At 38.9% G+C, this 27,637-nt stretch overlaps 1 pseudogene; it reads right to left on the bottom strand.

Annotated features, from left to right (window-relative positions):
* LOC136678545 (polymeric immunoglobulin receptor-like) lies at positions 1–27,637 on the bottom strand (annotated as a pseudogene).

Below are 27,637 nucleotides of genomic sequence, written 5' to 3'. Positions count from 1 at the left end.
TTACAGTTCTGCAAAAAGCAAAGAGCAAAAGTATACTACACTGAAGTGTGAAAGTGTAGCTGTAACAGAAGTTCACTACTTACTTATTTGCTGTTGTTGACTTTTCATTTTTAGTCAGAGGTGTGACACCTAGAAAAACAAATATTAGATTTTTTTAATTTATTCATTATTTTTAATTCTAACATAAGATTGTGATCACACCTGATGTGGTCTCACTGTTACTCTTTTTCTCAGTTGAGGACATTGTAGTCACAGCTCTTGTTGCTGTTGAAAATGAGAAATGTCATCATTCAATTGCAAATGCTATAAGTGATCTGCAGATGTAGGCCAAATTTGGGCAAATATTCATTACCCTCTGGGTATGGGCAGTGTTTCTGATAGATGTGATCTTACTTGTAGGTCTTTCAGTGACAGTGAGGTGAACAGTAACTCCCACTTCTCCTGCACTGAACCAGTACCAGCCAGCATCACTCTTCTTCAGTCCACTCATCTCCACACTGACCGCTCCACTCCCATCATCACTGATCTGCACTGCTGAATTCTGGGATGTTAAGCAGCTCCAGTCTCTAAATCTGCACCACTGCTTCTGTTTATTCTTATAATCAGTTCTGTAGAGACACTGGACACTGACACTGCCCCCTTCCTGACCACTCACTCTGCTGTTTATCACAGACACAGCAGGGTCTGAATAAAGAGGCAGAGAATGAGTGCTGTAAACACATCCTCCATCAAACAAGCTTTAAGTTACAGTGAACAGGTTCTACTTCACACAGAGAGACTTCTTACCTGCACTGACCGTCAGATACAAATAATCACCATCATCTGAACCATCTTTGATATCCACAGCGCACCAATAATATCCAGAGTCAGAGTCTTGGAGAATGTTGAGTTCCACAGTAAACATATTCTGGGTCGGATAATCAGTGACTGATGTTCTTCCTCTTGTGTTTGTACGGGCTACTATTCCACAGGAGCTCCAGTAATACCCCTTACACCAGTATTTAGGGTTTGATTTGTATTTTACATCATAAAAACATGGAATAGTGAGAGATCCTCTTCTTTTTACAGCTAAATTTTTCAGTGTCTTCACACTCTCAGACTCTACAGAGAAGAAGTCAAATGGTACAACAGTGTTACTCCGACTCAGGAACTGCTTCAGAACTATATCAGAGGAATAAACTGGTCATAACTGAACAAACACATTTCACCCTCGTCCTAAATGTTATTATTCAGTATCCACTCTGCACCCTGGAGCAGGTGAGTTAATCAAAGTGTATTTAAAGCAGTGAGAGAGTGAAGAACACACCTCCAGTGCACAGGAATGATGCAGCATTGATCTTACCTGAGATGTAGAGGAAGAACACAGAGAGAATTAAAGAACTCATGAGGGAGTAGAAGTGCATCTTTCTGCAAGAGGCTCCAGAGACAAATACTCTTCCTGCCTCTGAGTGAATTACATTTGACTGAGGTGTTCTTCCTGTTTGTCACCCTCACGCTGCTCTAAATTGATTGGTTAAAAAAATAAGGATGATCCTTTAATGATTGTGATATTTTAGTCAATTAATCAAATTATTATAATGTGAATAAAATTAATAAATAAATAAAATATCAATTCTGGTTTATTTTAACTGGTTTAACGATTGTGAGAGTTCTTATTATCAAAGCCTGTAAAACATTGCGGCTATATCTGTTTTTCTCAAATTCTTCACTTACTGGATCAGGAATAAAGGGAGAAGGTTAATCGTGATTTGTGAAACAGGCCGTGACCAGAAACCTTAACTTTTGCTGTGTTTTCTTACTGATCCTCCCCTGTTCTAAAGTACAGAGTCTGAATACTGGAGGAGATGAGAGAACCCGGTTAAAAATCCCAATGAAGACGTTTCTAGGGAAGGACACATCAGTGAACACTACCCAGAAAAACAGTTACACATTTCAGAGTGTCCTCATTGTGTTCACGCCCAGAGAGGACGGTCAACCAGGACGAGTCTGTAATTGGTGTATGTTGCACTTGATAAAGAACATAAGGTGTGTAGTTTAAGGCCTTGTGAGTGTGAGTAAGCCCTGTGAAATAACTGTGATTGGCTGTAGGAGAATAAAAGCTTTGATTTCAGGCCAATATTGTGATAGGTTTAGGTTTGATGATGGGTGAGTGAATCAGCTGCAACTTACGCAGCCTTGGTTTAACAGTCCATTAACTGCCCAAGCTGCCATTTAAAGGAGTTGGCCGTTTGTGGTCCTCACTGAACACCGCACTAAGACCCAAGTTCAGTCTTGTTATCCAAAGCTCCATGAAAGGAAGTTGGGGACCAGTTTATTGAACAGTTTATTTTATAGTTGTGTGAGAAAATATGGCTGAGAAAAAGGAATTAAGATGTAAATATTGTAGTGGAAATAGCATGCACACGTTGCTGTGGCATAAGCACTACAAAGCGGAGTTAATGATAATTATTATTTTATTAATAATTAATTATTTATTTCATTTTCATTTCATTGTTTGGGAGTCATTAAATAATATGTAGTGTCTTTACCTGTTCAATTTTATGTTGCACAATTAGGTCATCATGTTAGATGACTTTACATATATAGCAGAATTAGCTAGAATTAATTATTATTTATTAATAAATAATTAATTAATAACTCATTGACCCGCTGTAGGTTTTCGGCTCTGAAATTGAATCTGAACTAGAAGGAATAATTCCGTACAAGAAAAGTGCACACACAAATAACCAAGGATTGGTTTTATCACAAAACTGGATTATTAATAAAAATATCAAATAAGGAATATTGATCATAACAGACTGACATCGGATATTCTTCATCTTATCCTGTGTATAATTACAACCACACAATAATATAATTTTCAGTGCAAAACCAATTTTTATATTATGTATGTAATACTTGCTCTTATTGTCAGTTGAGTTATTTACATATTCAGAAGGATCGTCTGCAGAGGAAGCAGTTTTTACTGAAGAAAAAGCTATTTTTCTGCTAGAAGCATAAGAAAAATTGTAGTATACAGCGGTGTGGAGTCAAAAGTCAAATGACACCCTTTTATTTTGTTTGATATTGCTACGTTACCTACTTATCCAGTTGTGTGTTTTTGAGGGAGGAAACCAGAGCACCTGAGGAAACCCACAGAGACACGGGGAGAACACACCAACTCTTCACAGACATTCACTGCCATATAAGGAGAATACTTGCATGTTGTATACGTTTCATACTTCATTTCGCACTTCACACTTGTATGTCTTAGGAAGTGTTGTTTTTCAGAACAGACAATTACCGTTGTAATACAGAGCACAGGGCAAAAGTATGTTACACTGTGTGAAAGTGTAGCGGAACTTCACTACTCACTGATTTGCTGTTATTGACAGTTCATTTTTATTCATTGTACAATTATGTTCCCTAATTAAAGGTACGAATATGTAACCTTGATGGTACCACCACAGAGACAGGTTTTCTAATGTAGTGTAGGCAGGGGAGAGAAGGGGTGGTTTCATAACCTCCTCCAAAATATACATAATGCACTTTCTGCAGTGCTGAGCTGAAAGTAGCAAGGACAGAGGCACTTTTCTATGCTCCCTATTACAGGTCAGTGAAGCATCACAATTATTTTTAAGCTAGAATTTTAAAGTAAAATTTTACATAGTTATCTTTTAGGCTCTCTTTTGTTTACATAGTTGCAGATTATAGCTTGAGATTTTTGTAATTCTGAGACACTGAATTTACCCTTAAACAGGCTACAGTTTGTATTTCTGACTTTTTCTCTCTCTGTACTGATTTTTGGGTTTTGGAATATTTCTTCTGATTTTGACTTTGCTTCACATACTGCGTTTAATAAATCTCCAACTGACTCTCACTCTTGGTGAGTAATTTGTGACATCTGAAGATCCGTAAACCATGTATATGAATAGTTACTGATGACTCAGATATTTGATTTTAAAAATGTAATGGAGTTAAAGTATAAACTTGACAACTTTATGAACCATATACATCAGTTGTGCACACAGAGGTTGTATAAAAAGCATGAAGGTCTGAAAAAGAAATTTAATTTAAAAGTTTAATGTCACCAACTCAATGCCAAGTGCTGGATAGAGGGGTATAAATCCACCTTGCATTGGGCTGAAAAGCAGAAGAACAGGACTTTCTGAAGTCGCAGAGCCCCATCCAATACATTCTGGGCTAAGATGGAGTTGCTTTTGTGACACAGAACTTATAAGTAAGTAACTAATAAATCTCTAGTCTAAATCTTTCCTGGAAAAGCTTGGATCAAAGTGGGCCAAACTTCCCTTTAATACTTTTTTTTTCCACATGAAATGTTAGACTAGAAATTATCAACATCCTTTTAGTAATATGATGTTTACTGAATCAAATGACTTCTGCTAATATTTCTGAGAAAAAACTAAATCCGGTGCAACTGTTACTAATATAATAAATACTCTGTTGATTTTGCTATTTCATTTTTGTTGATGCATGCCCCTGGAACACCATACAATGCAAAGTTTTTATATGGAGAACTCAGTGAACTCAGAGAACTCAGGGAGTGGCTCAGTGTCTCAGTCATGGTTTTTAAATCATCTAATTTATTTTCGCCTGTGCGATTTTAATCTAAGAAGATATAAGTTTGTTTAACTAAGAAAGCATTTATTTATGGAATCTCTTAAGAACATCTTTACAATTACAATTAAATATCATTAAATACCATTAAAATTAACTACTAAACCTTTTCAAATGAAACAGACATCCGTATCTACACATATCCTCACGTTAGATAGGTGATTTAATGAAAGCGTATTTAAAGCAGTGAGTAAATGAAGAATACTCCTCCAGTGCACAGGAATGATGTAGCATTGATCTTACCTGAGATGCAGAGGAAGAACACAGAGAGAATATAATACTTTCTGAGGGAGTAAATGTGCATCTTTCTGTTAGAGTCTCCAGCGACAAATACTCTTCCTGCCTCTGAGATAAGCAGCTCCACTTCAGAGGTCTTCCTGGTTTTTTTTTTTTTTTTTGGTTTGGTTTTTTACTACATTTCAGTGCAAAATAATACAACCTACATATTGCAGATATAGTGAAAATTCAAGATGTCCTCTAATAGAAGATACTTTTAATGAGCAAAATGTGTGGGCTATGAATACCTTCTGAACTTGGCTGAATGAAAAACTTTACACTGTGTCTCTGTATTTATGACAGCCAAGTTCATGCAATCTATAGCAGTAAGGCTTCAGCATCACATTGGCCACACAGAGGTAGTGCAATCTGTAAAATGGTTCTAAGTATTATGTCGGTAGCTTCTTTCTCCCGATTTAGACCTATGACCAGATCTATGACTCTGTTAGACATAGTGTTAGATAGTAATTTTACATCTGAAGTAAGCTGAATTTATTGTAAGATTCACTTTCTGGAAATAAACAGGAAAATAAATCCTTCAATGGTTTGAAATGTTAATTGTAGTGACATTTACAGCATCAGATTTTGTTACAGTGATGGTGATAGGAACCAGAGATCACATTTCTACAACAACAATATAACCATTATTTTTACAACTCAAAATGACCAGTCTGTGAACTGTGCTCTTCTAGCCACTACAGCACTGACTCTATATTTTAAGGGAGACATAACTTAATAATATAAAAGAAGTCTGAGATTATTTGTACAGTTGTGTTTTGCTAGCGGCTATTGCCCCTTTCTTGTGGATATTCTGAATATTACAACTGTCCTGTTGTGCAGCAAATTTTCAACTGATAACAGAAGTTGACAGTGAGTCCTATAACCACCATGTGTCAGGATTCTGAGCTGCTCCACACCTACAAGTATTTAATGTACATTTTGATTAAAAAATAAATTAAAACGCCGACCCGTTCAGAGAATGTGTACAGCAAAAGGAACAGTCCTCTGCACATTCTGAGGAAGCTCAGGTCCTTTAATATCGTTTGGATTCTATACTCTATATTAGACACTAGAGGTCATTATTGCACCACAGTGTAAAACAGCCAGATATATATTTGTTTGTGTGTGTCTGTAAAGACTTCATTATGAAGTCATAATTAGTCTCAAAATTCTTGACAAATATGTCAATGTTAATCCACACAAGTCACAAATATATTTCACTATTCACAAATGAATACATCCCAATCTATGGGATGTAAATTATTTAAGTTTACATTGCATATATTTGTAAAGACAGTCTCAAATTTATTTATTATGTGTTGTATCTGCATTTCAATCCAGTCACTCGCTTCTTTTCGGTGACATTTATTTATTTATTTAGTTTTGGTTGTGGGTTCAAGTCCTGCTCCGGGTGACTGCCTGTGAGGAGTTTAGTGTGTTTCCTCCCAAGGTCCATAAACACATGTTTGCAAGTGGATTGGCGACTCAAAAAGTGCCCATAGGTGTGAATGTGTGTGTGTCGCCCTGTGAAGGACTGACGCCCCCTCCAGGGTGTGTTTCTGCCTTATGCCTCACAACTGACCTTGCTCTATGGGCCGCCACAAAACCAACGACTGTAGGCGCCATTGGCTTATTCTGGCTGCTGATTGGCCGAATAAAAATGACTACCAATAAGAAGCGCATACACTGGAAAAGACCGTCTGCTAAAAGCTGTAAATGTAAATGTATTTACTGTTTAGGATCCGTGGGGTATCTGCCTCCACTCCCTCTCAAACAAATCATCCGTTTTAACAATCCAACCTCAAAAATACTCAACACAACCTATCCGTATAAATATAATACGCAACAAAGTATTTTATTTGAAAACACTATAGTCTACCTCAAAATCAGGGAATTTCTGCTGTACCTTAACATCGTTAAATTTAGGGCACATTTAAATGCGTTCCACAGTGATCAACCACTCCTAAATGTCTGTGATATGAAGGCCATTGTTTACAGTCTGAATCTGGAAATATAGATTTGGCCTTTGACTGTAATGTGACTCAGAATTCTTAACTTTTTTCACTAGTGATGTCCCATCAAGTGAGACAGCAATTTTATTTACGTGAGAGAGGAACGCTGCGTGCAACGCTGTTTTTCACCTCTCTGCTGCCATATTTGATCAGCGTTTTTTATACCTGGAAAACCCTTTGAAGTTCACCATCTGTTCACTCTTTTACATTTCAATCATCTTTCAATGTATCCTGTTCCCAAAACTCTGAGTTTCCCACCATTTGTTTTCCACTCTCTCCTGTATTTCTAACACCTTTCCAGACGTGCCCTGTGCCTCCCCCTCTACCTCTTTGGTCTGAAGACAAAGGGAGTTGATTGAAGGGAAGGTGTCGATATGTTATTTGAAACACACACACACACGTCTGCTGTCTCACACAGAGAATTAGGAATAAAACAATTTCAGTTTACACAAGCATGCGTGGCTATTGCTGATTAAAAATATCTCTATTAAATCTATAAATCATTTCTATAAACAAATTTCCATCACAATATTTACACACTTAAAGCGTTGTTAAAGTTTTTTCTGAATTAAAAACACTGAATGTGGGATATATTAGGGGGAAAAGTTTGTTAAAGGCAACAGAGTCTGGTAAACTGAAAATAAATGTCTGGTGAATGGAAAAAAAAGTGTGGTGAACGGAAAACATATATGTATAATACTTTGTTAATTTTAAAAGCAGATATTATTCAGTTAAGTTGCAGCACAGAGTCTGTCTATAGCATACATTCAAGAATAAATATTGATCAGAGGATGGAATACAGGCTGGACTCTGAGGATGACTTATGATCTCTTATGATCTCAATACAGGAAGAATGAGTTTTCAGCAGTGCACATATGACATATTTACATTGATGTATGTAACATACATGTGGGTATACTACAGTGGTTAAAACACCCGCTAAGTTACACTCACCACTATGATGAGGATTTTTATTTTAACCTTTGAAATCACACAAAAGGACATTATATTGAAGGGAATCATTTGTTTTGTTTGTTTGTCATTGATCTCTTCTGGCTGTTTGTTGAGAAATACAGCTGTGTACACCTGGAATCAACACAGACAGAAAAGCAACAATGAGCAGAAGCCTGAAAAGTGTTTAAGTGTTTAACAAACAAAACAAAAAACAAACAAACAAAACAAAACATAATATAATGTGGTGTATTCTGCCTCACTTCTTATTTGGGCAAAATATTGCCGTACAGCATTTAATCACCTCCAGCATCTGGTGAGAGCTGTAAAATGAGACAGATTTAGAAGTGAAAGAGGATATAAGCTTTTTCAGCAGCTAAAGTCATGGTCAGACTAAGGAACCTCCATCAAAGTAACACTTACTGTCCTCATATACATAATGACAGTCTGACTTCAGGTTAAAATAGAGGTGTGATTTATAACAACAGCTTTATAAACGTTCACTTACAGGTTCATTCGTGGCATCAGTGGCTACATTGCCGTAGATCACATCAGTTCCTAGAGCCACTTCAGACAAAGGCTGTGGACATTATTTACTCAGGATGAGAAAATCTAGTACTGATTCTGTAATAAAATCATGTTTATATGTTTGTCGATATAAAAAAGATATACTTACCTTCTTTTTCTTAGACACAGCAGTGCACATATCTGCATCTTCAGCTGTAGTGTTCTGTTTCATACAGACAGACACACGTATATATACACACACAGCACCAATGACAAAATCCACAATGATACACAATACTAATTACTGCACTATGTGTCTGAACACTAGAACTCAAACAACACGAAGCCACCCATCATTCACAGCACTTACTGTGTAAATTGCTGAGTTACTGCTCCTCTCTGTGGTCTCTGTTTGATTTGCTTCTGAGAAAATGAATGAGTGGATCACATTACAAAGGTAGGTGTAAAACAGTGTACATTTGGTTAAAAAGCCTGAGCCTATAAAGATAATGTCAGACTTATATTTACTGGTATGTTTTCTTGATATGAATCTTATGACACAGATCAGGAACAGCAGCAGTCCGAGGCCCACAGGTAGTAGAGTCCAGATAAGCTTTGAGTTTCCATTGCTGCTGTGAATAAAGTCACAGTACCTTTGTAAATTGTTCATTAAAGAGACCCACAATGAAGCATGTAAAATTCAATATCACACAATAATGCCTTAAAGCACTAACAGACTCACATCGGATATCCTTCATCTTATCCTGTGTATAATTACATTCATTCATTCATTCATTATCTGTAACCGCTTATCCAATTTAGGGTCACGGTGGGTCCAGAGCCTACCTGGAATCATTGGGCGCAAGGCGGGAATACACCCTGGAGGGGGCGCCAGTCCTTTACAGGGCAACAAAGAAACACACACATTCACTCACACACTCACACCTACGGACACTTTTTTGAGTCGCCAATCCACCTACCAACGTGTGTTTTTGGACTGTGGGAGGAAACCGGAGCACCCGGAGGAAACCCATGCGGACACGGGAAGAACACACCAACTCCTCACAGACAGTCACCCGGAGTGGGAGTCGATCCCACAACCTCCAGGCACCTGGAGCTGTGTGACTGCGACAACTACCTGCTGCATCATGCTGCCCTGTATATTTACAACCACACAATAATATCATTTTCAGTGCACAACAAATAAACATTTTTATATAATGTATGAAATACTTGCTCTTGTTGTCAGTTGAATTATTTACATATTCAGAAGAATATTCTGCAGAGGAGGCAGAAGCTTTTTACTGAAGAAAAAGCTGTTTTTCTGCTAGAAGCATAAAAAAAATTACACAGAGGTGTGAATATACAGGGTGAGTCAAAAGTCAAATGACACCCATTTATTTTGTTTGATATTGACAACGTTCCCATTGGAAAAACTTTTCCCCTGATCCAATATGGCTGCCTTCACGATGGTAGCCTTGTTCTGAACTTATCCTAAAAGATAGGCTCCCTCACATATTACTTGCTGACATATTCAGATAAAAGTGTGTCCTGCACCTTTTGACTCACCCTGTACAACAGGCTTTAAAGGCTAACTAAAGGAGATTTAACTACACAAATGGTTTATTTGATGGAAAGACCAGCTACACTTTCCAAATGGCATCCAAACACTAGTCAAAACCAAGGAATATTCATCCATCCATTGTCTGTATCTACTTATCCAGTTCAGGGTCGCTGTGGGTCTCATGCCTACCTGGAAGCACTGGGCCTAAAGGGGGAATACATCCTGGACCGGATGGCAGTCCTTCAGAGGGTGACACACACTCACACCTATGGACACTTTTGAGTAGTCGATTCACCTACCATTGTGTGTTTTTGAGGGAGGAAACAAGAGCACCTGAGGAAACCCACAGAGGCACGGGGAGAACACACCAACTTGTCACAGACATTCACTCAAAGCAGGTCTTGAACCCCAACCTGTGATAGAAGCACTACATAACACTACAAGATACACCCATAGATGACTCAGGCCTTCAGAAATGCACACACAGTCCACAGGGCAATTCATAATGGAGCATTATGTAATATATAATGTTAGATGTGTTAAAGTAGAATTTCTTTTCTAGAACTAATAATCTAATATCGAAACCTGACCTCACTAATATTCTTATAACTAAAGGCAATGATGTTTTTACAGCAATGTTCTCTCTAGTGCAAAGCCTTCCTTAAACATAGTTCCTCCAGAAATTAGTCTCTGACCTAAGGCAGTTAGAGCTTACACTGCTAAACAATTCCATTTTGTATACGTTTCTTACTTAATTTCACATTTGGTTGGCACTTGTATGTCTTAGGGAAGTATTGTTTTTCAGAAAATACCATTGCAGTTCTGCAAGAAAGCACAGGGCAAAAGTATGCTACACTGAAGTGTGAAAGTGTAGCGGAACTTCACTACTCACTGATTTGCTGTTGTTGAGGGTTCATTTTTAGTTGTTGGGACACCTAGAAAAACAAATAATAATTGTTTTAATTTATTAATTAAATCAATTCTAACACAAGATTATGATCATACCTGATGGGGTCTCACTGATACTGGTTTTCACAGTCGAGGATATTGTAGTCACAGCTGTTGTTGCTGTTGAAAATGAGAAATGACATTATTCAAGGGCAAATGTGGGCCATAACAGATCTACAGATGTACATCCATTGCAGTCTGGTTCTGGGCAGTGTTTCAGATACAAATAATCTTACTTGTTGGTCTTTCAGTGACAGTGAGGTGAACAGTAACTCCCACTTCTCCTGCACTGAACCAGTACCAGCCAGCATCACTCTTCTTCAGTCCACTCATCTCCACACTGACCATTCCTCTCCCATCATCACTGATCTGCACTGCTGAATTCTGGGATGTTAAGCAGCGCCAGTCCCTAAATCTGCACCACTGCTTCTGTTTATTCTTATAATCAGTTCTGTAGAGACACTGGACACTGACACTGCCCCCTTCCTGACCACTCACTCTGCTGTTTATCACAGACACAGCAGGATCTGAATAAAGAGGCAGAGAATGAGTGCTGTAAACACGTCCTCCATCAAACAAGCTTTAAGTTACAGTGAAAAGGTTCTACTTGACACTGAGAGACTTCTTACCTGCACTGACCGTCAGGTACAAATAATCACCGTCATCTACAGTCCATTTATCTCCAATTTCCACAGCGCACCAATAATCTCCAGAGTCAGAGTCTTGGAGACTGTTGAGTTCCACAGTAAACATATTCTGGGTCGGATAATCAGTGACTGATGTTCTTCCACTTGTGTTTGTATGGGCTACTATTCCACAGGAACTCCAGTAATACCCCTTACACCAGAATTTAGGGTTTGATTTGTATTGTTTATCATAAAAACATGGAATGGTGAGAGATCCTCCACTTTTTACAGCTACGTTTTTCAGTGTCTTCACACTCTCAGACTCTACAGAGAAGAAGTCAAATGGTACAACAGTGTTACTCCGACTCAGGAACTGCTTCAGAACTATATCAAAGGAATAAACTGGTCATAACTGAGCAAACACATTTCACCCTCGTCCTAAATGTTATTATTCAGTATCCACTCTGCACCCTGGAGCAGGTGAGTTAATCAAAGTGTATTTAAAGCAGTGAGAGAGTGAAGAACACACCTCCAGTGCACAGGAATGATGCAGCATTGATCTTACCTGAGATGTAGAGGAAGAACACAGAGAGAATTAAAGAACTCATGAGGGAGTAGAAGTGCATCTTTCTGTAAGAGGCTCCAGACAAAAATACTCTTCCTGCTTCTAAGTGAAGCAGCTACACTTCAGAGCTCTTCCTGTTTCAGCTCTTGCAGGTTACTGACTGTGGATGAATGCAAAGTTCTACACTAAATCTGAAGAATGGATGAAAGGATGGATCCGTTTAAATACTCTTAGCCACAATTTCACAAATACTCTTCCTGCCTCTGAGTGAAGTACATTTGATCAGTTAATCAAAGTGTATTTAAAGCAGTGAGAGAGTGAAGAACACCCCTCCAGTGCACAGGAATGATGCAGCATTGATCTTACCTGAGATGTAGAGGAAGAACACAGAGAGAATTAAAGAACTCATGAGGGAGTAGAAGTGCATCTTTCTGTAAGAGGCTCCAGAGACAAATAATCTTCTTGCCTCTGAGTGAAGTACATTTGAGTGTTCTTCCTGACCCTCTCCTGCTCTAAATAGATAAGTTCTATGGCTAAATGCTAGCTATTTAGATGCAAATGATTTTATGATTTTTTCTAGGAGGAGTTGAATCACGCTTTAAATTCTTCTTTGTGTGTATTAAAACAGGAAAGTGTGTATTTGGTGTATTTTGTACTTGACAGAAATACAAAATGTGAGGTATAAGGCTGTGCACAAGTGAGGGAAAGTTAGTGAACTGACTTTAGGACAGGGGTCGGCAACCCGCGGTTCCAGAGCTGCATGCGGCTCTTTGATCCCTCTGATGCGGCTCAGCTTTTGAAAATAATTAATGAGTATTTAATTTTAGTTAGTTCATTTTCAAAATGTGGCGATCTTGTAACATCTAAAATATTTTAATATTTAATGTTTAAAATATTTTTGTCGCTCTTAATACACGTCACAACTTCCAATGTGTGACACCCGCCAGTGTGCGATTTTTTGAACTTTTTGACAGCTGACTGCATGGCATCAGTAAAATAATGACGGCACGCAGAGAGAGGACAGCATTCTTGTTTGCTGCCAGTGGATAATTTAATTCGTCATTTTTTTTCATTACGACGAGGACTCAAATAGACATTGAGTATTTTACTTAACTGTCAACACAACGTCTTTTTTTCTGAGTTAAAAATACTTTGTTGCATGCAGAAATGTTATTTCATTTTCTCTGCAGTCGTTCAATGATTTCATAAATGTAACACAGTATAGTTTGTTTATAAATATAGTTTGTTTATATTTGTTTTAAAAATAACCCTGTTATACGCAGTGTTATTTCATTAAAAATTTGTTGTCCCAGTGTTTTCTTTACTGTGTGAAATGGGTCCAAATGGCTCTTTGAGTGGTAAAGGTTGCCGACCCCTGCTTTAGGACAATTAGGTTTATTGTCAGGAACGTGGGCCAGACTGACGGAGGTGGATGCACTTGCTAAAACACAAAATACTTTTATTTCTACAAAAAATAACAAAACAGATAGACTAGGATAAGAAGACAGGATACTGAAACAAAGAAAGACCAAGACAGAGAGACTTGAACAGAACGACCTGGACAGAGACTTCAACAGGAGAACAATACATGGAGAGCATAACAGTAGCCTAGACAAAGAAGCAGAAACAACACAGAAAGCTAAACAGACAAACATAAACAGGGGGTACTAAGCAGACAGAGAAAGCTAAACAGACTAAGCTGAACACAGAAAGCTAACCAGACTAAAGACACAAACAGACCTGAGACAAAAGAGATACAAAGACTGACTTAAAGGGAATGAGTAACAGACAAGACAGATAGACTGGAGAAAACAAACCAACGGTAGAAAGCAAACTAAAGGTGGAATGTGCAACAAAGACAAGGGAACTTAAATGAACACCACAGACAAGGGACACCTGTACTGATAACGACGGGGCAGGATTACAAATGACACTGACAAGGAAGAGGAAGAAATGCAGGACATGGGCGGAGACATGGACAATAACAAACAGAGCCATGTGCCAAGTGAGCACATGGCAGGGACAACAGACACAACAGGACAAGGGCATGACATGAATCCTCTTCCAAAATGTACATACTTCAGTTTCTGTAGTGCTGAGCCCAGAATAACAACAAGCCTGCACAGAGTCATGACCTCAAACAGATAGCCTTTGGGATGAATTTGTGTTAAGACCTTGTCTGACCTCACAAATGTGCATCCCATAAACACATTCATAAACCTAGAACAATTATATAGTGAATGAAACTTCTGTTTTTGGTAGCACTGTGTTTAAAGGCAATCTACAGAGAGATGTAATAAAACATGTTCTAAAATATTATCAGTAAAGCAATACATAAAGGTTTCTGAAAGGTGTCAGTGCTCACAAGACAACTGCAGCTGTTTAATGAAATAAGAGACATTGTACTGATGAAACGGTCTTAGACTATTGACAGACTGTAATATATTGTGATGCTGTTGCATTTGTCCCTACCAACAGATTGTGATTGTCTAAAGTAGCTCAAGTCAAGCGGTCAAATAGACCAGTATATCAGTTTTGGGCTGAGGAGCAGTGGAACTGCATTCTCTGGGTGGATAGAGCACCATTCAGATGTGTTGGAGTGGGGTTTGTGATCCATAACTAGTCATTCAACACCAGTATCTAACCTTACTAAAGCTCTTGGTGGCTGAATACAGCTAAATCTTAACAGCAATGTTCCAGCGTCCTAGAACACCTGAAGAGTGCTAACACTAGAGTCAGAGAGGAGGAATACATGAGTGTGTGTGTGTGTGTGTGTGTGTGTTGGTTTAAATAATTACAATTTCATGCAAGATACGATTTTTTTCTACATTTTTAAAGCACTGTTGTATAATTTTGTAAATTTGCTTCTGACTGCATCACACAGTGTGAAAACACTGAAAATGTAGCTGTAAAAAGTGAAGGATTTGTTTTAATGATGAACAATACAAATTAAATACTAAATACTGGTGTAAGGGTTAATACTGGAGCACAAACAATGTTGGCTAATGTTACATAAAAATTCTAATAAAGTTTTAAAGAATATGTTTTAAGTGCAGCAGGTAGTGTCACAGTCACATAGTGAAGATAAAAATATTTCTTTGGACCATTCTCAAAGTATTTAAAATTTACCAACTAATGAGAAAATAACAAAAAGGTCCAAAATACACTCTCCCTCTTCGGGGGAGGCATGTTCGTTACGAGAGAGTTGCAGACACCAGTCGAGTGAAGTTCAAAGCAAATCAAAGTATTTATTTACCAAAATACTGGATCCAGGAGAATTTACACATTGAGAACAGTCTAATACCCCTCCCAAGTGAAAATTCTGACCTCCCATCATCTGACTCAAAAAGTTATACCCATGATGACGTATAGCCTGGTGGTGAGGCGTTTCTGGCTGATTAGCGTATATTAATATGCATGATTTCACGTGTTAGTACTCAGCTCTTCACGTGCAATATTCAGGTGCCTGTTGTGACCCTGAAGACATTCATTATCTGGTCAGGCTTACAATGGGCCTCTCTTCTCAGCACTTTTTTTCCCTAGAGACAAAAATTTAGGGAGTTAGAAATACACTTCAAGGCCACAAGAAGAAGCTACAGATCAGCGCCTCCATGCCCAACACTATGATGTCAGTGTGTTACAATCCTGGAGTGCACATCTGTTCAAGGTTAGACGTTAAGAATTAAAACTGTGTGTCAATATCAAGTTATCATGCCATATAGTGAAGTTAGCTTATAATATGTTTTGAGGAGTAATTATCATATGAGTTAGTAGTGCAGAATCAAGCAAAAATGTTTAACTACATGTGTAAGTAATTAATAATGTAAATGCTGGTTAGTCATTCATATACATGCATATAGGGTACAGGATTTCACACAATGAGTATGTAGTTATAAATGCTAATTTAACTAATCATCTTTTAAGGATATTTGTCAACAAACACAAAGTAATAAAATTATTTTTCACAACAATTCCCCCTTTTGACCTGTCCAACTGACAGGTCAATACATTTAGATAAATGGTAAACAATTAATGTTAGATTGGTCTGCCTAGGTCACCCCCGGCTTGGCGAGTGACTTAGGTAGAGCGTGATGGCAGATTGTGGTGGTAGCGGGCAATTACACCACTCCTGTTGGGAGTGGACACCTCTGTCCTACCACTCACTCTCTGGACTAAGAGATTACAATGAGCCCTATATGTGTATGTGTTAAAGTGTATTCTTCATCCGTTGGTAGGGATCTGCGCTGGGGGCAAGGATAGACTTTCCTTGTCGTGCCCCTGCCTCAGGGGATTATTCTGCCCCTATGTTGGTTGAGGCTGCTTGATCAGCCTCTTCTGAGGTGTTGTTTTCCTTCAGTGAATGTTTGATGTTAGGTGTCGGTGCGGCTCTGCACTGTGTGAGGTGGTACCACTATAAGCCTTTACCCTTCAGCCGGACTGCACAACTGGTTCTCTCTGTCACCTGGTAGGGTCCTGTCCAGCGAGGTTCATACCACTTCCGCTTGATAACCCAGGGTGAGACTGTCACTTCTGGATCCTTCTCCTCTGTTTTTTCTCCTTCTCTCCTTTCTTGCACCTGTATAGAGAAATCTTTACAAACAGCTTTTAGTTCTTCATATAGCTGTCGGTACTCTGCTTGAGGTAGTTTCTGGGGGGACGCAAGCGCACTGGAGGGGCCTTGAAAAGGTATGCCCCTCCCTAATTCAAAAGGAGTAAATCCTGTAGTTCTATTTACTGAACTACAGACACTAATTAAAGCAATTGGAAGGGCCTCAAGCCAATTCATGCCCGTGGCCAGTTTGATTTTTGCTAATTTGGATTTCAAATTTTGATTCATCCTCTCCACCTGACCTTGTGAGGCAGGATGATACACACAACCATAGCTATGGCGCAGCCCCAATGACTGCTCCACCCACTGCAGTGTTTTACTCGTGAAATGACTCCCGTTATCTGAAAAAAAAAAAAATAAATAAAATTTTCTAGGAAACCCATGGTTAGAAATCCAACAATTAATCAGAAACTTACAGACTGATTTTACATCTTCCCTCAGAGTGGGGAATGCCTCCACCCACCCCGAGAATCTATCTACAACGACCAGGAGATATCTATATCTCCTAATGGGGTCAATCATATCTGTGTAATCCATTTGAATCTCATGTCCATGAGAATCTGGCAATGGAAACCTTCCTGGAGCTAATTTAAATGCTTTTGCTATGTTCTGAGTGTTACAAATCTGACATTTAGTGATGTAATCAGCCACTAATGCTGACATGTATGGGTGCCACCATTGTTTTAGATTTTCCAGTGTCTGTTGTTTTCCTATATGTGCCACTTCTAATGCTGAAATTACTGCTAGCAGTTCTGCGTTCCCCCTTTTTCTGAAACAGTACACCATTAATCACAGTGTCTGTTTCAGAAACATCCATGTAAAAACGTAGTGAATAGTCATGTCTGGCTAAGTCAACTGCAACTGATAAGGTTTGTTTAACGTCTATAAACGCCTGTACCGACTCCACCGTCCAATTCAGCTTACCAGACAAATTTCTCATCCCTATAAATTTCACCATGTCCCTAAAAGGTTATGTTCGTCCGACAAAGTCAGTAATGTATTTTCTGCTGTAACCAGTCAGTTCTAAAAATGCTAACATGTCTTACACAGTCTCTGGTTTTGTGGTTATATTGGGGAATCCAAATTGGTTGTGTAATATTCATACAAAAAGATACAGGTGACTGATTAGTGTATCATACATCATCTGGTCCTGTGGACCACAATGTGTCAGGTAGTGATGCTAATAATACCTCCATCTGTAGATAATCACAGTCCTCACAACCATGGTGTCTAGGCAGCAATTGATGGTGCAATGTGACTAAGATTGGTGAGTTATCAGTGATGTGATATGTCTATGTTGACTTTGAAAACATGACACCAGGCAGCTGGGTCCAGACCCAATCCGTGGCCTCATTTGCTCTTTTTACCATAGGGCCCAACTGCTTGGCCTCTTGTCTCTGATGGAGAGCTAGTGAAATGTGTGGTGCCGCCTTGTCAGACAGTTTTTACCAATAATGTTGTTGTGGTGTTAGTGAAACAGGAGATGCCACCCCTTCAAGACCCACATAAATCCCTGTGGTGTCAACCGACCACACTGTACCCTCTAATTCTGTTTGAAAAGCTTCATAGTAAGTTAAATCTCCCCCTACATCATAAAACAGGGTGACATGGAATGGGTCGGCGGAGGAACATAAAGTGCCATGGCTGTAATCCAAGGCGACCACTGTTGTAACAAGTCAATTAGTGGTGGTGACTAGACCGTCTGTCCAGTCACTAAACCCCAGTAAATGTCTACCGACTCATCCTGCTGAGGTCTCATCAGGTGTGCGGGTAATACTGTGTTGATGGCTGACCATGTGGCTCCCGTGTCTGCCAGAAAAGTGATTTTGGAGGCCCCCACAGTTAATGACAGCATGGGTTCTGCCCTGGCCCTGCTGTCCTGGTGCTCCTCTGGGCCCCGTCAATGTCCACCCCACGGCTCCATGCTGTATTGGCCAGCAGGAAGATGTGACAATCCCGGTTTTGGTGCCGCCTGTGGGTGTAGTGTCTGGTGTGGATAGCTGGTGTCAGTAAAGAGTGGTGCCTTCCATTGTCCTGCCCAGTGATCCAAAGCTCCACATCTTAGGCACGCCCCGGTCTGGTGGTGGACCCTGCCCCTCCACCTACCATTACCCCGCCACCTGCCCCATGAGTAGGGCTGATATGGGAAATATGAAATTAGTCCATAATTATACGGTGGGTTTTGTGGTGGCCCTGTTTGGGTTGGCATATATGTTTGTGTTCATGTATGTTTGTGGTGATTGAATGTTTGGTTGTGGTACTGCAGTCATAGGCATCATGGTGTCAGACTTTGTTTGCTTTTTATTGTCATTAATAAATTTCCTGGCTTCTGCTAGTTGAGCAGTTAGTAGGTCCCTTTGTAACTTAACTGTCTCCTTGTCTTTATTATCTAATTTTTAATGGTACATATTAATATGTTCCTGTACTAGTGGCCACTAATGGAAACATAGTGCCGACCTTAATGTCAGTCCTATATCTGTCAGGCGAGTGTCTGTGTCTAGTGCTTCTTCTCAAAATGTCTGTTTTGTCAGAGGTGTGCATGTGCGTTCTAAAGTCTGTTGTTTTAATTCCAATTGTCTCTTTTCTTCTAATATGAGGTTTTCCATGATACGCAATGTATGGTTCAAATCAGTCATCCGTCTATCACCACATCGTCCGTTCGCACTGTCCTCATCATCTGCTATATGTCCGTCATCATGGTCAGAGTCATCATCAGTTGTGACATGACCCTCTAAATCTGCTTTAATCCTAATGTTTTGTTTAGTTTTTTGTGGCATTTGGTTCTTAAATGGTGTTTTCAGTGTTTGTTTATGGTGAAGGCGCGGTTTATCCTTTTCTATATAATTTCCCGTGGTATCTATAATGTCAGAACAGTCGGTGTTAATATTTGTGTGTGCAATTAAAATTGACTCTCGTGGCCTCCGCAATTCAAAAAGATTTTCTGTGTATGCGTTTGTGTGTGCTGCCTGCTCACAGAGCCCAGCCCCTCCCTTCTGTGTCTGCGTTTGTGTGTCTGTCTCTGTAAACTCACTGTGCCCGAGTCCACACTGAAGACAGGCAGGATGTTGCCAGCTGGTGGGACGTGGCCTAAGTTGTATGGCGGAGGCGGGGCAGTAGCCCCCTCCCCCTTGTGTTTTGTATACGGACCTGGTGTTTTCAATGTAACAATCTGTGTTGTTAGCGCTTTCCGGCTCAGTTTACATAAAAAAGAAAAGAAAAGTTTTAAAGTCAAGTTTTCAAGCTCAGCCAAGAAAAGCAGGACCACCTCAGCCCTGTGAATAATTTCACAGGTGGATAGAAAACATAAGCTTGTCTTCAAACACATTATTGAATTTAAAAGCAAGTGAAGCCTAATTTACATTAATTATCAAACCGACCCACTAACCGAAAAAGCTCTTTAGTCAGACGCAAATAACACCAATGTATGAAATAGAATTTGTAATAAACAGAAAAAACCAAAGACTATAGTTTAGATAACTGAACACACTTATCAGTCAACAAGCCACCATCGTGCCTATTATGTAGATTATCAATTTCCAACCGAACAAAACAAACATCATCAGCACACCATCAATAAGCAGTCAGATTACAAGATATATTATAAAAAGTGAAAACAAAATTTTGAGAACTACAGAAATAGCAAGTGACAAAATATCTTATGATGAACAAAAAGTTCAAACCGAGGCAGAAAATAATTTTTTAGACAAACTACCATAGGATAAACATTTGTTTACAATAAGCAGTAAACAAAATACCAAATATATTTTATCTACCACAAATCTAAATTAACAATATCAAAGAAACCAGATTCAAAATTAGAGCAAGTGTTCAATTAACAATTTTCCCTTTAATTCCCATATTTAAACCTTACAGTTTCCCCAATTTATCATATTAATTACTCAGCTTTACACCTTGCTCTTCTATTCACCTATTCTCAACCTCTAAAAACGTCTTTCTGGAGCTCATTGTCTATATTTTCTTAATGTATAGTCTCCAAGAAAGCTCATTTAATTAACTTTATATATTTTGTTTTAAAACGTCTTCCGTTCAGGCTCATTGTCATAGATAAACAAACCCCTCATTTTATTGAGGTTCATATTCTTTAAATAACTGTCCTTGAACGAAGCTCATAATTGTTACCATTACAAATATCTTTCCCTATTAATTTCTAAATCTCTCATTCTTTATCACATTTCCCCACTTCCGTTAAACACTTTCTTCAAACACTTTCTTCACTCTTTCTGACAGTCTTTCTCTCTGACACTCTGTAGGCAGAGATTTTCCCCACTTTTCTTTAAACACACCCACAAAAAAATTCATGGCTTTTTACAGCCCATGGAGAAACTAGTTCTCCCCACACACAAGCAACCACAGAAGAAAGGGGGTTGATCAGTCCCCCACTTTCTCCCTTTTTTTCCAAAAAAAATTCTTTCAGCTAACACACACACATAGTTACAGAAGATGGGAAAAGGGAGGGGGAGAAAGACACACACTCAGCTGACACATACACATACACACAGACAGCAAAACACTCCTCTATCTAGCAGAGACGTACACAACAATCATGCTAACAGCCTCTAATAATGGCACAGCCTCTTAAAACAGATAAAACACAAAATACACAATCAAATATCTTTAAAATACATAACCAACCCCTGGTGGGAACAGCATCCACCAAATTGCGGGAACAGCATCCGCTACCGATATACCATAAATTTTATTTAAATCCACAATAACCCCTGGTGGGAACAGCATCCACCAAATTGCGGGAACAGCATCCGCTTGCGGGAACAACATCCGCTTCCGATATACCATAAATTTCATTAAAATATACAACAAATTGTGGCGGGAACAACTTCCGCTCTTTTTAAATTAATAAATACGCGGGAACAACTTCCGCTCGCGGGCACAGCATCCGCGAAGAATATACTTCTGAGGAGACAAACTCTCACGGCCTACCCTTAGACCAGGCAATTAACACGAAACCTCGTCAGGCTCCGAGCTGAGGACGCCACCACTCTGTCTCAGATGGGCACAACATCCATCTATTAATTTTTTTTTTTTTTTTTAATTATTATTTTTTTTTTATTTTTTTATTTTTTAACAAACAACCCCAAATTTTTAAACAAATTGATTTGCTCAATACCTCACTCCGGACCACCTTCGGGGCTCCACACCACTCCAATTTAAAAAGTCCAATATGCAGAATTTGAATAAAACAGGGTCTGCACACCCACCTTATTATGTTGCGGCCGCTAGTGGAAAGTAGTCCCAAGGTGTCCGGTCTGGACCTCCCGCACGTCCGGGGTCACCAATTTGAAGATAAAAATATTTCTTTGGACCATTCTCAAAGTATTTAAAATTTACCAACTAATGAGAAAATAACAAAAAGGTCCAAAATACACTCTCCCTCTTCGGGGGAGGCATGTCCGTTACGAGAGAGTCGCAGACACCAGTCGAGTGAAGTTCAAAGCAAATCAAAGTATTTATTTACCAAAATACTGGATCCAGGAGAATTTACACATTGAGAACAGTCTAATACCCCTCCCAAGTGAAAATTCTGACCTCCCATCATCTGACTCAAAAAGTTATACCCATGATGACGTATAGCCTGGTGGTGAGGCGTTTCTGGCTGATTAGCGTATATTAATATGCATGATTTCACGTGTTAGTACTCAGCTCTTCACGTGCAATATTCAGGTGCCTGTTGTGACCCTGAAGACATTCATTATCTGGTCAGGCTTACAATGGGCCTCTCTTCTCAGCACTTTTTTTCCCTAGAGACTAAAATTTAGGGAGTTAGAAATACACTTCAAGGCCACAAGAAGAAGCTACAGATCAGCGCCTCCATGCCCAACACTATGATGTCAGTGTGTTACAATCCTGGAGTGCACATCTGTTCAAGGTTAGACGTTAAGAATTAAAACTGTGTGTCAATATCAAGTTATCATGCCATATAGTGAAGTTAACTTATAATATGTTTTGAGGAGTAATTATCATATGAGTTAGTAGTGCAGAATCAAGCAAAAATGTTTAACTACATGTGTAAGTAATTAATAATGTAAATGCTGGTTAGTCATTCATATACATGCATATAGGGTACAGGATTTCACACAATGAGTATGTAGTTATAAATGCTAATTTAACTAATCATCTTTTAAGGATATTTGTCAACAAACACAAAGTAATAAAATTATTTTTCACAACAATAGCTCCAGGGAAAATAAATCTAGATAGTCTCTCTCTGCCTCATCTGTAACTTCCCCTCAAGTCATCACAACAGTGACATTTGTAGTTGTAGAAAATTACACCTTCACAAATTCTTCATTGTAGGTGCACGAATCCAATTCTACACACACCAGTGCAAAATGTTCAGTTTTGCTAGAGTTGCAGCAGAGAATATGGTGCAAAACACATTCACACACTCGTATAAAACCTGCACAAAAGTTGCACATTCGGAAATTAATCTGTGCAATGCGAGTTACACACCTGTATTTATTTATTTTATTTATTTATTTAGGTTTTTTTAAGGGAATATCTGTCGCACAAACACAGGTCAATGATTACACCCGCTCGAATATGTGGCTACGAGTCTCAAATGCTGTGTTTTCCGCTCACACACGACATCCGCGCGGTTTCACTTTTGCACCAAATATCTCAGTCAGTGTTAGTGATGTGTCGGTCGCGAACGAACCGGTTCAAAGAGCCGGCTCTTGTAAATGAACGATGAGAGCCGGTTCCCGTCTAAGACCGAGCTATTTTTTTCTAAGGCTTGTCATTCAAACAATCAGAGAACAACAATCAAAGCTGAGACACTTGGTTTTTCTGAATGCCAATCTGCCTTCTAGGGCAGCAACAACTAATCGATTAAAATCGAGTGTTAAAATAGATTGCAACTAATTTAATAATCGATTAGTTGGGTCTAAGTTATTATACACATAGGTACAGTTGCTACACGTGACGAACTCTGGAAGAAGGGTTCATCTGCGGTCACAGCAGAGGATAATGTTAGCACAAGCAGAGAGAAAAATGTACGACCCAAGTCATCAAAAGTATGGGAACACTTTACATTAACGCTTTCAAGGAACAGCGTTAGGTGCAACATGTGCACAGCTGATCTCGCATGGCACGGCAGCACAACATCACTGCGTGAGCACCGGAAAAGGAAGCCTGTTGGTGCTGTGTGTGAAAGAGATTAAGTATAGTAAGTTAATTCTACTTTTTCTGTCACTCAATGTTACTAGAGCCTGCTAGAGTAGTTAAACAACATTTGTTTTCTTAGTACATTGATATTACACTCGCGTTTAGCGAACAAGCCTTAGCATCCCCCCCCCCCCCCCCCCCCGAGTTTTCTCTTCCACCTTCTCTACCTTCAATTGTATAAATAACTGGATTTTTGTTTAATCACCTTAATAAAAATCACTTGTAAACTCTGAAATATAGCCAATGGAACCCAAAAGGTAGGTATTACAAAATAGCTTATTAAATTAAATAATCATCCATTTCTGATTAATAAAATAAACAAATACAATGGAACCTATACTAACGGACTCGGTCGTAGACGGGAACCGGCTCTCATCGTTCACTTACAAGGGCCGGCTCTTTGAACCGGTTCGTTCGCGACCGACACATCACTACCTCATACTGAAAACAAACATGGAGGACCGAGGGTCCGTGTAGAAAATGGAAAGGAAAACGGGAATTTACTCTTTATCAGATTTCTGATGAAGAAAGTGGGATAGAGATCAAACCGGGAGTATCTGTTACTGTGTAGCATGACTGTGTGGAGATTATGGGGAATAAAAAAGTTATCCTAGTTATTCCTCACTGCTCCACCAGGGGGCGGTATTGTACAGGTAATGTATGACTCTGTGTCAATGTTTTATTTGTTAGTTGGTTTCTTGGGTGAAATCCAAGGCTGCAGTCCAAATGTCTGTCCGACTCCCTGTTTGGACAGGATTAGTTGTACACGGTGTGTCTCCCCCTGCTGTTGCTTCACTTCACGAAAAATCTTTAAAGCGAACCTGGGATTAATATCGCTGCAGGGGATGAGAGCAGAGAAATGGCAATCTGTCCCCAGTGACTGTAAGGTGAGATGGTTAGGTAAAGAGCAGAGTATGTAAACTACTGCATTTGGGTTAATATGGCACTCACTGTGTTCACATTAGGAGGAATGTTTGATGTTACTGTGGTGTGGAAAAATCAAATTCTTTTGTGTGATTTTTAAGTGCTAATAAATACACAACCAAGATATTTTGAATGTTTACACAGTTAAAGCACGGTTACAGTTTATTGGCTGAATTTAAAACATGAAATGTGGAACATATTGGTAGAAAAGTATGTGGAATGCAACAGAGCATTTAAAAAAGACTGGTCTACTAAAAATAATATATAAATAATATATTGCTCATTTTAAAGCAGATAGTATACAACAGGACGACTAATGATCTCTTATGATCTCAAAATAGGATGAATGCGTTTTCAGCAGTGCACATATGACATATTTACATTAACAAGGGTTATTTTTTCAACCTTTGAAATCACACAAAAGGACATTATTTTGAGGTGAATACTTTGTTTTGTGTCTTTGCTGTTGATCTCATGAGGTTGTTTGTTGACAAATACAGCTGAGTACAACTGGAATCAACACAGACAGAACAGAAACAATGAGCAATAGGCTGAAAAGTGTTAAAAATCCCATAATAATATATGGTGTATTCTGCCTCACTTCTTATTTGTGCAAAATGTTGTTTTACAGCACTTCATCACCTCCAGCATCTGGTGAGAGCTGTAAAATGGGACAGATTTAGGAATAAAAGAGCATCTCAGCTTTTTCAGCAGCTAAAGTCATGGTCAGACTAAGGAACCTCCATCAAAGTAACACTTATTGTCCTCAGATACATGACGACATCTCACCTACTTCAGGTTAAAATAGAGGTGTGATTTATAACAACAGCTTTATAAACGTTCACTTACAGGTTCATTTGTGGCATCAGTGGCTACATTGCTGTAGATGACATCAGTTCCTAGAGCCACTTCAGACGAAGGCTATGGACATTATTTACTCAGGATGAGTCAAACTGGTAATGTTTCAGTAATAGAACCATGTTTATATGTTTGTCAATGTGAAAAATGAAGACTTACCTTCTTTTTCTTACACACAGTAGTGTACATTTCTGCATCTTCACCTGTAGTGTTCTGTTTTATATACACACACACACACACACACACACACACACATACATACACACACACACACACAATACCAATGACAAAATATGATGATAAAGAGGCACATTACTAACAGCTGCACTGTGTTTGAACACTAGAACTCAAACAACATGAAACCACTGGTCACTCGCAGCACTTACAGTGTGAACTGCTGAGTTACTGCTCCTCTCTGTGGTTTCTTTTTGATTTGCTTCTGTTAAAGAGACATTGACCAAATAGAGCACATTACACTCATAGGTAAGTGTCAAACAGTGTAAATTTGAAAAAAGCCTTTAATGTCAGATGAATATTTACTTGACCGTTCTCTCAACATGAAGGTTATAATCCAGACCAGGACAAGCAGCAGTCCAAGGCCTACAGCCAGTAGAAACAAGCTAAGCTTGCCGTTTCTATTCCTGCAGTGAACGGAGACACATGACATGTTCAAGTTATTTAATGAACAAATAAAATGATAAAAATATATTTTGTGGCATCTCCAGAAATGGGTAAAATCATCGACATCAACAACACATAAGCCTTAAATATCCCTTAAACAGACCCCAAAGAATGGACAGGGGAAACTATGGGAGTTCTCCCAATTCCACCCAGACTCTGATACATATATAAGATACATTTCTTTATCACACAGTAATATACTTCTAACTTAAGAATTTTAAAGCAGGTTCTTCAGTTTCTGAAATACAGATATAATAAACAACATTTAATATTATGTGGGAATTACTTGTCTTGTTTTTTCGTAATGTCACTTGATTGGACACCAGGTTCAGAAGTGGTTTTTGCAGGAGAGGCTGGTTTTACTAATAACAAAGCAGTTGTCCTGCAAACATGCAAAATAAATAAATAAATAAAAGTAGAAATATTTGGACATACAATGCATTAGAGCTGCTTATATTTCTTGTACTTACTGAACAAGAAAGAAACATTGCATTGGCATAGAGTAATATGACTGATTTAAAACTGTGAGAGTATACTTCAAATAGGGTTAAAATCTTATAGTTCTGAATACTTATCATGCTTCATCTCACACTTGCTTGAAATATGAACATTCCCAGAAGTTATTTGTGTAGAATGTGCAGCAGCTTTTTTTTTCTTTTTTTGTACAAGCAAATGGCAAAACCATGTGAAAGTGTAGCGGTATTAGAACATCACTACTTACTGATTTGCTGTTGCTGATTCTGCATTTCTGATAGATGTGATCTTACTTGTAGGTCTTTCAGTGACAGTGAGGTGAACAGTAACTCCCACTTCTCCTGCACTGAACCAGTACCAGCCAGCATCACTCTTCTTCAGTCCACTCAACTCCACACTGACAGCACCTGTCCCATAATCAGTGACCAGCACTGCTGAATTCTGGGATGTGTTAGTCCTCCCCCCTATGTAGCAGGTCCAGTTTTTAAATCTGCACCACTTTGTATGTTCATACTTCTTATCGGTTCTGTAGAGACACCGGACACTGACACTGCCCCCTTCCTGACCACTCACTCTGCTGTTTATCACTGACACAGCAGGATCTGAATAAAGAGGCAGAGAATGAGTGCTGTAAACATGTCCTCCATCAAACAAGCTTTAAGTTACAGTGAACAGGTTCTACTTCACACAGAGAGACTTCTTACCTGCACTAACCGTCAGGGACAAATAATCACCATCATCTGGACCATCTTTGATTTCTACAGCGCACCAGTAATATTCAGAGTCAGAGTCTTGGAGACTGTTGAGTTCCACAGTAAACAT

The sequence above is a fragment of the Hoplias malabaricus genome, chromosome Y, assembly GCF_029633855.1.
Source record: "Hoplias malabaricus isolate fHopMal1 chromosome Y, fHopMal1.hap1, whole genome shotgun sequence".
Lineage (NCBI taxonomy): Eukaryota > Metazoa > Chordata > Actinopteri > Characiformes > Erythrinidae > Hoplias > Hoplias malabaricus.
This window is presented reverse-complemented; position numbering and strand designations above follow the sequence as displayed.